This window comes from Hylobates moloch, unplaced genomic scaffold (assembly GCF_009828535.3).
Source record: "Hylobates moloch isolate HMO894 unplaced genomic scaffold, HMol_V3 SCAFFOLD_31, whole genome shotgun sequence".
Lineage (NCBI taxonomy): Eukaryota > Metazoa > Chordata > Mammalia > Primates > Hylobatidae > Hylobates > Hylobates moloch.
Window position 1 is genome coordinate 1880428 of NW_026652306.1, and position 15616 is coordinate 1896043.

Consider the following 15616-nt stretch of genomic DNA (forward strand, 5'->3'; position numbering starts at 1 on the left):
AGCTCAGTTGATGTCTTAAATATTCAGATGCATTTTCATATAACTCAACACATTTTGACTAAAGTTAATTTCAATAAAATGACAACTTATATCTGCAATGAAATAATTAATTTTTAGATAAATTGTGGAGTGTCTTTTTCATGTGAGTCTAACTGTCGTTCAGGTTTGTTTGTTTATTTGCTTGTTTTGGCTTTTTTTTTCTTTCGATGGGGTGTGGAATTGGAAGCTAGAGAAAAGTTGCAGTGGGCTATTAAGCATCTTCTACTTAGAAACCATGTTTTAGTTATCAATTGTTGCATAAGAAATTACTCAAGACTTAGTGTCTTAAAACAGCAATGTGTTACTATCGTTCATAATTCTCTGGACTGCTGGGTGGACTGTGAGTGTGATCTTAGCTAAGTGGATTTTGCTTGGAGTCTCTCTTAAGCAGTTGTAATTAGTTGTTAGCTATGACTGCTGTCATGTGAAGCTTTAACTGTGCTGGAAAGCCAAGGAAACTCACTCACCTGGCTGATGCTGGCTTTCAAATACCTGCTCAGCTGCAGTTGTCACCTGGAGAGCCTGTGCGTAATTTTTCCATGTGGCTTGAGCTTCTCAGAACATGGTAGTTGTGTCTCTGTTTGTTTCCCAGAACTGGAAATTCCAAGTAATGGAGGCAAGAAGCCACAAGCATTCTATGATCCAGCTTCAGAAGTGTTGCATTCCCATCTGCACTGCAATCTCTTTGTTAGATAGGCCAGCTGTTTCAAAGTGAAAAGGGATTACACAAGGGGGAGAAAACCAGGAGCGGATTATTGGGGAAGAAGGCAGGAAGAAAGGTGCCATTTTTGAAGAATACCTTTCACAGTCAGAAAACTCATAAGCCATTGAAATTGTCCTTGACAAATGCCACTTTAAAAGGAACACTACTTTTAATAAAAATAAAGCTCAATACTAAGAGGAGCTGCAAAGTGAATTGTTTCCTCAAAATGTTTTTAGCCCTGCCTATATTCCTTAGTGCCGATTCTTCCTTACTATTTCTATTTTCTTTTCTGCTTTCTTCCTATATTCATTTTAATTTAATATATTTTTAATAATCAAATACTATGATGAAAAGTAAAGCATCTAGCATGGTTCCTGAGAGATAAGTTGGGTTTGGTTTGGTTTGATTTGGTTTATGTTTATGTGAAGCAGATACGTCCACTATCGTCACTATCAGTGTAAAACAACCATGTATTGGATGAGTGTTGGGGATGTTTAAGTCCCGCAATATATTTCAAATGTCTACTTCATATTTAAATATTTCTATTTAAATATTTTCATATTTCTACTTAAATATATAGTAGACATTTGAAAAATCTTGCATGTGGGACTTCAGCATTCAAATTTTTCTACCAGAATTTTCTCCTCTTTTCAAGTATACTAGTTAGTTGTTTTCATGATTTGACAAGATTAATTGTTTCTCTTTCTTGATCCTGCCTCTTGCCTTCTGGGATTTATTGCCTTTTTGGTTTGCTTTTGAAAACTCTGGCCACCCATTCCCATTCCAAATATTTGCCCTTCTTGTATTCGTTCCTTAAACGTAAATATTCTGTGGTTTTTTGTTAGTGACAAATAATGACTGGAGGAAATATTTATGATATAGCAGGACACAAAAGACACCAAGGTAAGTTAGTATAGTAGACGTAAATTAATCAGTATGTGCAAGAGAAACATATAGTTTATTCAGATTTGAATGAGAGTGAGAAAGACACTTTCATGAAGACATAATTAGGAAAAAAGTATGTAGAAACAAGGAATGGATTTTATTATTGAATTAAAAAAAAGCGAGGACAGCCAAGAACCTAGCAGTGATTATAACGAGTAAACATTTTAGTTGCCTTGACAACAGAACCACCGCTTGATGCTAGTAATATTATGGTAATAGAAACCTAGGTAAATGAAGTAAATAGCAAAGAAGAACTGGTTAGTTCTTGTTTGGGGAGTGGTCGTGGAGAAATTTGGAAGGATTTTCTGCTAAAAATCGTGTAAGAAGAATGTGACTACTAAAGAATAAACTTGAGATTAGTTATTACAGAAAGAAAAAGACCTCCTATCCTCCCACCCACTCAAGGACAACTCACCTTTTCATTCTGGGTCAGTGCTAAGTAATACATTATGTACTTGTATTCATCCATGCTGCTGCCTTCGCTTGTTAAATAGGCATCAATACTTGGAAAGGAAGCCTAGATTCCAAGGACCAAAAATAGGAAAAATATGGATCCTCGTCTCCTGGTGCTCTGTGTTGGAGCTCAGAGTAATGTAGGCTGTTGTTGCTTATGTTGTTCTTCTCTTATTATATTCGCCTTGTAGGACTGTCCTTCTACAGAATGTAATGTAGACAGAGTCTCAAGAATTTGACACAGCAAGCAGGAGAATGTGTCAGCATGTATCTGTAGGACTCTGGTAAATAGAAGATTTTGCGAAGCTGAAAAATAGCATCCATCATGAACATCTGGGCAGTAATTTCTAGAAAAACTAATAAATTTCTGAAATTGTAGATCAATTCATGTTTTATTCTTTAATAGAGTTACTTCTAAAAAGTGGAGTGGATAATCTTTTAATCTCAAATGATCCTTGGAGGTAGATAATCCAAATGATGAAATGGGAAAATTTATTTTAGAGGAGGAAAAGAAGAATAATCCCAGAAGGCTAAAATTCAGGAGAGGAGGCTCCTTATTAAATGTCTGGCTCTAACAATGGCTAGAAGAAAAAAGGTAGACACTAACAAGTCAGTATAAGGGGATCCCTCCGTAAGATTTTGCAAGTGTGAAGACAGAGAGTTGGAACATAAAAACAGGTATGCCAGAAAGGTAAATTTTACCTGTTCTCTAAAGGCAATGTAGAAACCTAAATGTCAGAACCTCTGACAGGTTGTTGAGATACTGCCTTCTACCCTTGTAGCCAATTATTTTTGACTGAGGAGGCCACAAAAGTCCAGCTGGGGAAATGGTCTATCTCTTTTATGAAGGACTCTGCCTTCATGAAAAATAAAGACAGATCTGACAAAAAAAAAAAAAAAAGGAGCCAGCAATAAAGCGACTCCACAAGCTAAAAATAAATAAATGCCAAAAAGGAAGACATGGAAAAGATGACAGACGTGTTTTAAAAATAGCCTATTTTATTATTGACTTTCCTTGAGAAAGCTAAAGAAGAGAATGATTCCAAGGAAGTGTTTTAATGTGAGAATTCTGTTTCAAGATGTGTATATAATAAACATTTTATGGTATGTGAAAGAGAGTTGACCTTAAGCACTGATTTTTGTAAGAGTAGTATAAATTATTTTGGTTAAAGTTAGTATTGAGACATTAAAGAGTTTTCTTAAATAACAGTGTAGTATTTCCATTGGTTAATGATAATTTCCTTCAAATAATTTGTCTTGAAACAGATGTGTGTCATTATGCCTGGCTTAATGAAACTCTTGTACAATATTGGGACGAGATGTGTGAGAACATAAAAAGTGTGCATTTCTGCATTTCCAGAACCATTCTTAATTTCCAGGTACTCGAATTGCAATGGAAACCTAGAATGTAATGTAAAAAAATAATTTTTTTAAAAAAGAAAATGATATTCTTGCCTGTGATATAAGTGGAGGAGGCTGAACAGTTTGGCCCTTAGCTTTCTAAACCTTGCAGATAAACAGTATGCTTATTTATATACAAACACACGCATGCACACAAATGTGTCTATTCAAGTGTGCATGCATGCATGCATGTATGTTTGGATAATTTTGGTATCTAGGCTATGTCCATAGTGTCTTTGGTTTCTGAGCTGGGATATGAAACAGGTAGGGTGCTGGAGCAGTATTTACAAAATTCTCTTGAGCAAAATGCTAGAGACAGAAAAGCATATTTTCAAGTAGAGACATTAAATAAAAAAATGGCAAAATGAAAATTCATTACATTGAATGAAAGATATTAAAGAGAAGGTTAGAAGTGTCAGAAGCTTTGGTACAAGACTTGGGAAAAGCGGTGCTCTGGTAAAGATCATAGAATGTCTGGGTTTACAGTCCGGCTTTAAACCCTTGACCTCAGGTGGCTATGACAAGGAGCCTGCTGAAATGTAAGAACTAACTGAAAAGATGAGGAAACAAATTAGGCACGACTGAGTGAAATTAAGTTGTCCACACCTCACTCCGAAGCAGAAGCGGGATCCACAGAAAGGACAGGAAGGAGGGAAACTCAGATGAAAAATTTCTCAGAATGCAGATCCTCGCAAAAGGGTAACAGGCTGAGCTCTACCCAAAAGACTGATGATATGACAGAAGTATCCTGGCATCTTCGTTCTGGGAGACTAGTAGAACGGATGATACAATGGCCTGGGGATGAGGATTAGCTGGAAGCTTTTGGTAGGGGTGTTTCCCTTACCTGAAGATAGCTGGCAACATGAGATTGTGTTACCAACCCCAGAGAAGTTAATCTGAAGTAGTTGAATTCTTGGCGATCACTTGGTTGCAGAGGAGACACCTTAAAAAAATCACATGCAGTCGAGAATTCTTTAATTATTCAAGTCTGGGGGGAAAGCCTATTTGGTGAACATGGTAATAGATTAGAAATGACATGCTGAGATATGAAAATTTGAACAGATTCCAAGTGTTGTATAAATATATTATTTTTAGTCCAGCTACTAGAATAAGAAATACATTCAGATTTCAAGAGCCTACTTTATTTACCTCCTTTCTCTATTTTTTTAATCAAGAGAATTAAGAGATTAATTAGACAATAAGTGTTGGATATGTTTGCAAAAATTATAATCTCTATTTTTCCCAATGACCCAAAAAGTTTGTGTGACTAATTGGTAACACTATAGAAATTCTAGGCTGAGTATCAGAAACTTCTGGAATGAGAGACCTGATGTAAAAATTATGATAATTGATTGAAGTCACATTTCAATGTCCTTTTACATTGATATTAGTATATTGAGTATTGAATAACAGAGTTAATATGAACACTCATGATGATAGGCTCAGAAATGAGGCTATGCTTCAAATGACTAAGATTAAGATGAGGAAAAGTAACAATGCTGAAAAAAGAAGAATAATGCTTCCTAATTGCTGGCATTGAGAATTTTGTGAGAAGGAAACAAAAAAAATTAATCTGAAGTAGCAACATAAATATAAAAGGAAAATAAAAACATTTAAAAACAAAATATTTCCTTATCCCCATGCCTAAGCATACATTTTGACCTTAAGTCTGTGCTTAAATATACTAAATTGCAGTTTGAATTGTATGAAGTTTCAATTATAAGGGGGAAATATGTCTTTTTAGGTACATTTCTAAGTTTTATTTTATTATAATCATTACTTAAAATATTTTTACCGAATATTTCAAATGAAGTTATCTATACTACATACCCTAAATACAAGTACAATGGCATGCTAACACACACACACACAAATCCCTCATATGATAATTGCCTGTTGATTCCTTTAGTTGAATCAGGGAAAAGGTAATTTATGGTTTGCATGGATTCTCCCTTGAATTTTTTTTCAAAAGTTAAGAAATACGAACAGCATGGAAGAAAGATGTTCAGAACCCAGTGAGAACTTAGTTGTAGCTGTAAATATTGTAGTGAACTTGGAATGTACTTATAGCATATAAATGCAACCATTTAAAATGTGAGGCAAGGCCTGTAAGATATTTAGAAACGCCATTTTATTCATTTTGTTTGTTTGTTTTGCAACATTACCTTAGAGACAAGTAAGTTTATATAGCTTGTTCCATGATGCTGGATTTATAAAAACAATTTTCCTATGATCTCAATAATAAATACATTTACTGACACTATGGGAGATATCAGATTGTTCATGTTTAAACAATTGATTATTTTTTGACACACAGAAATAGTTCATAGACCCAGAGCAACTTAACTTTAATAACTCGAATAGCATCCTTTTTCTTGATCATAGAGATTTCTAGAAATAATATGACTTTATAGTGAATCAAAATTAAAGCTATATTTTAGTTGAATTATTTTTGCTAGTTTTTTAATGCAGAATAACAACACAGAGAAAATCTTGTCTGTTTTTCTGACTTAATGTAAAATGCTATGTGAATCAGAGATGAAGTACAATGACTATATTCATTAACTTACAACAAACATATAACTTACTGTAATTATTTTAAAAACATAAAAGCAGCCTCATTTTTCTAAATAATACTCTATTTTAGTGTCATTAGTCATCGAGATTTATTTACCATCTTTTTATTATTTGAATATAAGCAGACATCCTGAATGTTGAATGCTTTCTGAATTATAAACTATTCATCTAGGGTTTCAGTGTACCTCACTGAAAAAAAGAAAAAAGCGTAAACATTTTTTTCCTGTGTAATGCACATGGAGTAAATAATGTTATTCACTTTATAAATGAAATGAGCTACTTCTTGATTTAGCATTAAGTTGGTAAATAAAACTGTATAGAAGAGCGATGATTTATAGATGTTATGCAAAGTTTAGAAGTAACGGATGAAGTGAGGGGAATGCAAAATTCCATATCCTATTGTTTTGTATATTGTCAAGAAACAACTATAAAAAAAGTTCTTCCTTGTACCTGTTGATCTGCCTTGACTGTGATTAATAGTGATAATAATAATATATAATTATAGAGCATTAACTATGTTAGATATTTACTAAGCACTTTACATATATTACTTCATTTAATCCTGGCAACCACTCTATGTCTTGTTATCTCCAAATTATAGATAAAGAAACTAGACATAGAGAATTAGATAATAGACCAAGTTGGAATGGAGATCATTATTGCAAAAACAAACAAACCAAAACACAAACTGGAACTTTAAATCTTCATAAGTATAAAATAAATATGGTCCTTGGATGAGTTAGAGGAATTCCTCCCTTGTGATCAACAGAAAAAGCTGATGAAGTCATTTTCTAAAATAACATAAATAAGGAAGCTGCAGCAGATTCCCTCCAGGAGAAGTTTGTCTTCATATTTACCACAACCTGCTGAGAAGTGTTGTGTTGTAAAGCTTGGGGCAAACTAATTTCACTAAGACTTATGTTGCTGTTATTTTGACTCACATCACAATATGTAAGCACTTGAGTTTTTCATCCTCTACTATATTCTAAGTGTTTTACTACTTTCCACTTCCTTTCTCCTAGTCAATCCACCCCCTGTTCCCAACTTTCTCAGAATTTCTACTGTGTAATTCTAGAAGCCCAATGTATGGTTGAAACACAATTCTGTTTTGCAAGATACAAAGTAAAAATATTTTGCAACTACTCAGGTATCACATTATCAGATCAAAATTTGCCCAGGACAAAATTGAATAGATAATGAAGACATTATTCAATATTGTTAAAATGGGAGAGAGGGCAGAACTCATTCCAAACTTAACTGCACTTAAACAGAAGGAAAGGGTATTTGAACAGTTAGGGTGAGCTAGTGGAAAAGTACTGAAGAACATTAAAAGGGAGGCTGATCAATGAGATGTGTTGAGCATGAGTTACTTCTCAGTATGCAAATGTTTTTTTCTGTGATTAAGTCATCTGTGTTTGCTAATTTGCACCCGTGGAAGTTAGGTGTCCACCCTCCCACAATGACTGAGAAATAGAGGTATTATCTTCTTTGATGGTTACATTTCAAAGGGACAGCTTCCAGGTTCTTGAGAAAGACAATACAAGGTTGTCTAAGTAGTACACAAGGATTTTATGAAGATCTAAATCTCAAAGAGGCAGAAGAAGAATTTATCACTGCAAGTTTTCTGAAGTAGAAGTTCTAATAAAAGGAAGGTAAGACCTATTGGCAGAAAGAAACCTATCGAAAGTGTAATTCAGCCGAGGGGAACACAAAGGCCTTTGCGTCAACACCCTCTCTCAGCCTATGTCTTAAGTACAGATTTTTCTCTGAAGACAGGGAATGTACCAGGTTTTCATTGATTTCTTTCTCCATTCCCTGCATCCTGAAAACTTTCTCAAGCCAATCAGTTGGGGCAGTCATGGAGATGACCTTAATTTAATTTTTTTTTTAGTTTTTATTATCTTGCTTCACTTCTTAAGAAGATAGTGCTTTATTGTCTGTGAAATGTTTATCAACTATTGTTTTTTATATTTTATCCTGTTTGGAGGGAAGTAAGCAGTTTTCTGTTTCACTGTGTTACTATTACTCCCTCTTGACCCAAATCAGAATCCCTCATTTATTTAAATATTTTCTGTATTACTGTTACTTTCTACTGCCACTGTGCTAAGACATTATAAATAATATAAACATATTTAAAATATTTTTAATTTGATAAAAAATATTTTTCAATATTGATTTTATTTATTAATGGTACAGATCTTTTTCCTACCTCAAAATGAACATTTAAAAATATTCTAAATTTTTTTAATCTTAATTTTATTTTAGTTTGATAAGAACACTAAACATGTAATCTACCTTCTTCACAAAATTTTTAAGCGTACAGTTCCATATTATTGACTAGAGGTAAAATGTTGTACAATATATCTCTAGAGCTTATTCATATTAGCTTTTTAATTGCCCTACTGATCATGATGGTTTCACATACTTATTAGCATGAGCGACAGCATTAAGCATACAGAAAGTAAATCAAATTTTTAGGAAGATATGTATGTATTTGTACATTTATCTTTAGATGATTTTTTTTGTTAGATCCAATTATTCAATTGCTTTTAGCCCAAGATGTTGCTTCCTATCGGCAGCTTGTACTAATAGTAGATAGACTATCTCTGCCATTTTCTTACAAGTTGATTGTATATATCACTTCAGTGTTAACTTTATCAGAGCTGCTGAACTTGACTATGCAGTCAGTGAACTCCCCAACTCTAATAGGTACAATTCTCACAGAGTCTAAACCATATGTAGTGACCTTTGCTTAAAAATCTTAAATGAGTTTAGCATATATTATACATCTATATTTTCCAAGCTCTACCTGCTGAGAGGGTCTAGCAGCAATGACACCTTAGTAGCACAACAAACACATCCAACACCACACCCATGTCTTGGTTTCTAACACTACTCTCAAATAAAGGAGCCTGGGATAATGCCTGATTCGAGAACTGGGGCAGGGAATATGCAAGATGAATCTGGAGCATGTTATGATGTCAGAAAGCAAGCAAGTGTGCTAAAAACCACAACGTTTATTAATGGGGTATGACAAAGGGGGCAACTACAAAAGTTTCTAATTGTCAAAGCTAGAACAGTTTAAACAACAAAACAAAGAAAGAAGGATTGAATTAAAACAGAAGTATAAAGTAAAAATTCATGTGTTTATAATGATATAAATTATAAAATACTTAATTGGTAAAAATAGACAAATCTCCCATGAAAAATAATCTCAAGTACTTTATGTAGCTAATTCCCCATTAAGGTGATAGAACATAACTTTCCTTGAAGATAAATCTGCCGTTCAAGCTTCTGGACCAGCAGCAAAGGAACTAAGCAATACCATATAAGGCCCCTGAAAACACTAATTCAGAGGAAGAGCGATTTGCTAAACACAGCAGGATTATATTCTCTCAGATCTGTGGCAGAAATTGTACCCACAGAAAATACCAACAGCTTCACCCTAAGAGACACAAGTGGAAGCTAGAAGCCAGTATATGATAAACCAATTGCATAAAGGCCAGACCCACAGACAAGCCAAGATAACGTATCTTTAGTATGATGCTTCAAATGGGGCAGATTGAGTGATTTGACATTTGCCGTGATTCAGGCTTCATTACCTACCTTGACTTCCTGGGCAGTTAAATGAAAGAAATGTCATGTGGGGACAGATAGTACAGCTACTCTGTTACCAAATTCATATTTTGACTTGAACTTACAGATACCTATGTAAAGCACTCATACTTAGAATTCTGAAATTCAGGTTTAAGGATATTTCTGAGATAGAATACATTTTTATTTACTTGTATAACACCAATGAGATTGAAAACACAATGGGTAGTAGTAGGTTTTATTATTTTTAAATCCTGTTCAGCTTTAGGGGGCCATAAACAAAGTTGTTCTAGTTCATGTCGACAAGTCCAAAGCTGAAAATTGCCTGAGATTTCTTACAAATACATCAACAATCTATATTCAATACTCAAACTGAATATTTACCAGTGTTACTCTATACACAAAATGAGCTCTAATTTCAAGCAGTGATGTGCAGAATGTAATTATAAAGTCATGTCCTTCATGCTCTAACATTGATTCCTTTCTTTGTTTTTTTTTTTTTTAGAGGTTTTCAGGGTTTATTTCATATTTATGTAGATGTATGCCTTTCCATTTCTATTTATAGTTTCTATTTATTTTCTATCTTTTGCTGTCCCTTGAATTCCTACACATTTATTATAGAATAAAAACTTTTATCTCCTCTAAAAAAAAGAATGAGAAGTGAGGGACAATTGTCAGGTAATTTTTAGGAAAATGCCATCTAATCTCTTCCTAGCCATCCTGTGATATAATCTGAAAGTGGAAATGTTAACAGATGTTGTGACTCATGTCTAGTTTTGAATGCTTACCAACTTGTGAGCTAGATAATTACAATGAAGTTTGAAATGATTGGGGCATATAACATATATTTCAATTTAATGCCAGCTTTTAATGGCAAAAATTTGGTTCCACTGAAACTCCATAACGCTACAAAGAGCTACTACTTTTTCCAGGAAGTAGGTAATCAGCTAAAAGATATTTCTTTTTTTTTTTTTTTTTTTTTTTTTAGTAGAGACGGGGTTTCACCATCTTGGCCAGGCTGGTCTTGAACTCCTGACCTCGTGATCCACCCTCCTCGGTCTCCCAAAGTGCTGGGATTACAGGCATGAGCAACTGTGCCCGGCCAGAAAGATATTTCTTAATTGTAATCAAGATGTAGATGCATGCTGAAAACCAGCAAAAAAAAATAAAAGCAAAAAAGATCCTATTAGCTAAGAAGACTATATCTGTCAGAGAATACTACATTTCAGTCTTAATGTTTGACACTTTGGATTTCTTTTAGCATGTTCCTTCCAGGTGACTATAGTTGGCAGGAAGTAGGGAATAGTTTAATCAGTATTTTTCACTACTGTATTAATAAATAATTTTGTTCTGACTCCATACCCCAACTTCCTGAGCATTAGAGTGCTATGAAAACATAAGTGATTGGTTTTCTATTAGAGTGTTTCCAATAGGTTATGGTGTCTGAGCATATGAATGTCTTCCTTAATGAATGAGTCTTTTTATCTAAAGGGAGGATGCTAATTCACACCATATTTCTCTCTAAACCCAAGCGGCACGCGTTAGAACTGAAGTGCTTATTGATTTAAATTTCATTGCCTGTTTATTATAAAATATAAAATAGTCTTAGCATTGTTTTCGAAACATTGATGAAATAGAATAATGTAGGCATGAAAAAAACTAACTTATTGAAGTGCTATAATAAAATTTAATGTCACCTTAATGAACAAGATGAATTAGAAAGTGTGACCATATGGCTTTTACACACCTGTGCTCATCAGCATGTGCATATAAGGGGAGCTGCCAATACTTCAAAATAATTATTTTATAGGAAGGAAAAACGCTAGGTATCCATCTATCAGGGATAATGCTATTTAAAATGTGTGTGCACGTGTGTGTTGCTTTTTTTTATTTTAGGAGGGAGAAAATATCTCTTTATAATGGCCTTTTGGGAAAAAATCATTTTAGACTTAGCAGTTTTTTTGTAAAAGCCATATGTTATGATAACCTTTAATACCTGATATATAGAATATTTAACAGCTGGACTATCTAAAAGCTTTGTAAATGAAAGTAATTCCATATATGTGAAGTACAAACATGTATTCTAGATATAAGTCCAGATTATACGTCTCACTGAGGTTTCAGTTCACCTCCTAACAACAACATGCGCCCTCCATATTATTATTTTCTACAGACTTTCTTAATTTCCCCCTCATTTATTTTACCATTTTTAATATTTTATTAATACTATTGTTTTAATTTAAGACATTGAAGAGAATCAGTCGTCATTATAATTCAGTGGCTTCAATACACTAAACCTGGTCTCTCATTCCAAGTAACCAGTCAAGTGTGACAACTCCTTTTCAAACCTTGGATAGTCTACGTGAGAGCAATCATATGTGTCAGTTGGAAATCTCGCCTCACAGCTATTGAACAGATGGATTTTAAGGGTATAGCTCCTTGAAGCATCCTGACAAGACAATCTAGGTTGGTTGTTAAGAAACCAGTGTCCATGTCTGAGCATGCCTGCATGGTTTTCTTCAAGAACCCAACAAGGCTTTTGAAATTCACTCAAATGTTTAAAGAACCCATAACATTAAAATTCCCTTTTATGTGTTTAGTAGTTTTCTGTTGCTGAGTAATGAATTACTTCATATTTAGCAGTTTAAAGCAACACAAATTTATTATCTCAACTTCTGTGGTTAAGAATTTGATACATTTAATTTCGATCTTCGGCTAGGAGTCTCACCAGGGTAAAATCAAGGTGTCGACTGACTATCCTCATCTGGAAGCTAATCTGGAGAAAGGCCTACTTCTAAACTCTTCGAGGCCGCTAGCATAATTCGTTTCCTGCGGTCATAAGAGGTCCTGTTGTTTTGCTAGGTGCTGGCCACGAATCATTGTTAGCTCTCAGAGGCTGATCTAAAGTCCTTGCTACTTGATCTTCTCTATCTCAGCAATAGAAAACGTCCTTCTCAAACATGAAATATCTTTGACTTTTCCTTCTGTGTCCAGGCCTTTCTGTTTTTAAAAGGTCTGTGTGATTAGGTCATGCCCACCAGCTAAGCTCCTTATGTTTAAGCCTACTGTGTCATATTACATAACCATGGGAGCAAAATTCATCGTATTCATAGTCATGAGAATTATATAAAGCCTGTATGAGAGGGGTGGAGAATCTTGGGGACATCTTAGAATTCTGCCTTCAATATTTGTGGATCAATGATCTCTATGAAAAGGAGTTCAGTTTTAACTAATTTGTATTACTTTATAGAAGGGACACTAACACACATACACACACACACACACACACACACACACGAAACACAAATTATGCAACTGATGAAACTGAAGAATGTAATCCTATAACACCAGTACCACTGAACCAACACTTCACAGTATATGCATGTGTGCACACACACACACACAAATACACACATGCGTGCACACAAAAACATACACACACACACACACCTGACAGACATTAACAATATTTTTTAATGTCTTGGTGTTCAGTTTTATATCGATATGAATTTTCAGTATGCATCAGCATAAAAATGAAAAAAACAAAATGGATTCAACATGCTATCTATACTTTTCATTAAAAAGTTATAATTTAACTACTTTTGTTAAATGAGAATTAACTGTTAACAAGGAAGTATTTCATAGTATAAAATATTTTTTCCTTGGATTTCAGATCCAATTCAGTTGAATTCCACCTATGGCCTAGGCCGAGTTTCTTTCTTTCTTTTTTTTGAGATAGAGTCTCAATCAGTCGCCCAGGCTGGAGTACAGTGGTGTGATCTTGGCTCACCGTAACCTCCGCCTTCTGGATTCAAGCAATTCTTCTGCCTCAGTCTCCCAAGTAGCTGGTATTACAGACATGCACCACCACACCTGGCTAATTTTTGCATTTTTAGTAGAGGAGGGGTTTCACCATATTGCCCAGGCTGGTCTCGAACTCCTGACCTCAGGTGATCCATCTGCCTCAGCCTCCCAAAGTGCTGGGATTACAGGCATGAGCTACTGTGGCTGGCTGGCCAAGTTTCATAGTCTCTCAAAGACTGGCTTTACTTATCTATAAATCTGGGACAATCAAATTATATTGAGATATCAAAAAATGCATATAAATCATTTAACAGAATGCTTATAGGGTAGGCAGAATTTTTAAGATGTCTCCTATCACTTCTGTCCATTCTTGTGTGATTTCCTGCCCTTGAGTTTGGGGACTTCTTGATGATAGAATACATCTGACTTAATTATGTTAAATTATATAGCAAACAGATTTCTCAGATGTAATAAAAGTGTATCTGGAAAATACTGTTGGGGAAAAGCTGAGTGTTGGGAAAAAAGCTGAGGCAAGGCTTGTATGTCTGACATAATGTAAAAGAGTCTTGGAACATGTCTGGGGGGCAGGGTCTAAAACCCCAATGGCCTTTGGAACATCAAGCTCCATGCCAAAGGGTGGAAGGCTGCCCTGCCTCACCACAATCTAAGCCCAGGACATAAAACCTCTAGTGGCTTGGACAGAATCCAGGGTTCAGGGCATAAAGCCCCTCGTGGCCTCTGGAATGTGTCTAGCCTTGCTGGCTCCTTGCTTCTAGCGCTCCCAGGCTCATAGATCGATTGTATCTTAAACTAGAAGAACATACTTCTTATTATCTCAAGTAGCAGAACATGTTCTGTATGCTTCAGAGAAAATGCTAAACCGTCATAGCTGTAGATCATGTGCTTGATACCGTACTTTCTTTCAACCCCCACAGACTCACCACCTGCTTCTTTGTTTGATCACCAATAAATAGTGCGGGCTTCCAGAGCTCAGGGCCTTTGCAGCTTCCATACTAGTGTTGGCCCCCTGGTCCCACTTTATGCACTCTTAACTTGTCTTGTCTCATTCCTTTGCCTCTGCCGGACTTCACGGCCCCCATGCCCTGACGTTGGGTCTGATCACCCCAACAAAATACCTTGATTCATATACCTGAGTTCATGTACCAAGAATTCAACCCAATCCAATCAGTTAAGTTAATGAAGGTGAAGAATATCTATGTGAGCCTTACCAACTTAGGAGAGGCATTAAAATCACTGCCCTTTCAAGTGTCGGAGATATATAAAGTATAAGAGGGTGTAAGGAAGGGGTTATATTTCAAGGACATTTTACTTGCCTCTGGAAGCTGAGAATAAGCTCTGTATCAAAGCCTGAAAGTGAACAGTAACATCAGTTATACTACAACTGCAAACCACTGAATTCTACCAGTAATAATGTCAACTAGAAAAAGGACCATAAGCTCCAGAAAGACACAATCTAGCTGATATTTGGATTTCACCCTTTTAAGACCTTAAGGATAGGACCAAGTCATACGTGACTGAACTTTTGACCTTCAGACTGTTAGTTAATACACAGGTATTGTATCAAACTACTCAGTTTGTACTAATGTGTTATACGGCAATAGAAAATCAATATTTTTTTCGTTCATATCATGCATATGGTAAATGAATATTATTATTATCAATGTCTTCCAAATTAATAATGCTATTTGAACTGGTTAGAAATTTTTAGAAAACATTGCATTTTTTGTTTTTAAGTCAAAATCATTCTAAAGAATACCTGCCATAAGTTTTGCATTATACTCACAGAGTGGGCAAAGCAACAGAGCAATAATCAACATGTTCATAACAAGCTATGAAATCTATTAACTCAGTATGAAAGTTCTTTGATTTTAATTAGCTTCACAGAGTTTTGAGACCTAAAGTACCAGTAATTTGAGATTAGGTTATGAAATTGTTAAGAAGGAAGAGGAGGAGTAGAGGAAGTGGAGAAGAGGGAGAGGAGGAGAAAAGGCAGGAGAAATGGGAAAAAGAGAAGCTAACAGTATTGCCACAGCCACAGACACCTCCAGGGAAAGAATAGGCAAACCAAGGAATAGATTA

The 15616-nt window shown here is 35.0% G+C and overlaps 1 long non-coding RNA gene across 1 annotated transcript; it reads right to left on the minus strand.

Annotated features, from left to right (window-relative positions):
- Positions 1-211: 211 nt before the first annotated feature.
- Positions 212-4411, minus strand: LOC131382492 (uncharacterized). The gene is made up of 3 exons (XR_009212014.1): positions 4386-4411; positions 2103-2421; positions 212-740 (listed from the first exon to the last, which is right to left on the minus strand). It is a non-coding gene; the product is annotated as an uncharacterized LOC131382492 (long non-coding RNA).
- Positions 4412-15616: the final 11205 nt, after the last annotated feature.